Here is a 2,065-nt window from a genome sequence, read left to right on the forward strand (position 1 = left end):
ATATACCTACCTCATAGTTAATAAAATGAAAGATGCAGATGCAGATAGCTTATAATAGTTCGGGCATATTATTCAAGCCAAGTAGTTTTCTTCCTCTAAAGATAGTAATGGTCAGATAATATAGTGCGACTCAATCTTCTCCAAATGATAGCACATAGCGAAAGCCGATAGACAAGAATTATGACATTTGAAATACAGAAAGAACAATTCTTAGGTTCACCCCTTGAGTCATATTCACTCTCTTTTGCAATTAACACATAATAACTTTATAATTTTCTAATCCAACCATCCACGTTGTATAACTTAATACAAAGATTAGCTCTGTGAAAAATCAATCAAATTGAAGACTTTTTAGTTATTTATTTCCATGAAATACATGGATGGTTCATCATAATAGTAGTGAGTGTTGTTAGAACCATCCATTTCTTTGATTCAATTAGATAATTAAACGATTTCCGATTCGATTGATTTTTTACAAAGATGATCTTTAAAGGCTAATTTGAGATATGGACAGTTGGATTATAAATTTATTAAGTAAAAGTATGTTAATCGAAAATGGGGGTGAATATGCTCGTTCACTCCAGGGGTGAATCTAAGAATTATCCATACAGAAATTCCCGAACCTTGATTTCTATGGAAAGGATTTGATTGTCATCAATGTTGGTTGAGATGGAAACTCAAAACACCATAACATTAACATTTGTCCCATTATCTGTACATTGAAGAGGACAATCACATAAATCACTACCAGTTGTCACCTCCCAACCACATATGTGGCCACCATCATATTTACTCCGATGAGCCCTCACTCCAATTAAAAACCCTTAAGATAAGTGAGTAGTTGGACCTAATTAGTTAAATGATAACTAAATTTAAAGCTATTGATTTTCCTTATTCTCCTGTAAATATGTCGATTGTAGTGTAGGGAAGTAAGGGTCTCCCGCAGAGTATTAAGTTAAATTAAATGCTTCAACAAAAGTAAAAAAAAAAAATGACTGTAGCTCCTACTGAACAGCAGTCTGAAAACAAACTAAAAACCTAATCAAAACAACCCAGAAAAATACGAAAATTTACAGAGACGTACTAGACACACAAGACGTAAAGGAATTTTTGGAGTTCTTTTACTATGAAAATAAAATATGTTAAAACAGAGGACAGAAAGAAAAACGAAACTGAAACAGATTTGAGATTGGTTGATATCAAGATGATGAAACTAGCTAGGAAGGAAGTATCCACCCCCAACAATCACACATAACACACTTTGTCCAATTTACTACCAATTAACTTAGTTGAAGACGCTCAGGTTGGCTCGGTACGCTTGAACACAACCTATTACCCTTTCTTACTTTGTACGCTAGGCAGGAAGTGCTCTACACCTAGACTATTCCTAAGCAATGCAACCTAAAGATACATTTATTAGATTAAACATGTAGAGATTATTAAGTTTGAAAAGAGTTTGAGCAATCACTAGGCATCTCAAATAACTTAGAGCCCTGCTAAACCTAGGGTTTTGTTTACTTGTTAGTGAAAACTACCAATTACTTCTCTAGACAATTTGAGGAATCCAACTATTGATCCAGGCATCAAACAATCAAGGTATTAGAACCCTAACATGCATACTAAGTAGGCCTCCAAAGCATACAAACATAGAATTCATCAATGAGAAATCGGAAAACAAATTGAATGTCAAAGCATGTTATGGATCATGCCTAGGGGCTTCAACTGCCCACCAACTACTGGAAAATTAGCCACACATAGTCGGAATCAAAAACACAAAATAATGAAAAAGGGAGGAAGAGAGATAGCAAGCTACTGCCTATTGATCTCCTTTTATATGCTTAGAGGTTGCCTCCATCTTTCTTGCTGTGTAGGAAATCCAAAACCTAAAAGAATTAGGGTTAGCGTGCTTAGGTGGAGGTCTTCCTATTGGCTCTTGAACTTGATGACTTTTTCTAAATATTTACATCATGCCATTTGTTCATATTAAGTTGGAATATAAAGCACAAACTCGTCCTCGAGCTTCTCGGTGTGAGTTGGGCCTCGAAGTATAAATTCCCGTCCAACC

Source organism: Rosa chinensis, chromosome 4 (genome assembly GCF_002994745.2).
Source record: "Rosa chinensis cultivar Old Blush chromosome 4, RchiOBHm-V2, whole genome shotgun sequence".
NCBI lineage: Eukaryota > Viridiplantae > Streptophyta > Magnoliopsida > Rosales > Rosaceae > Rosa > Rosa chinensis.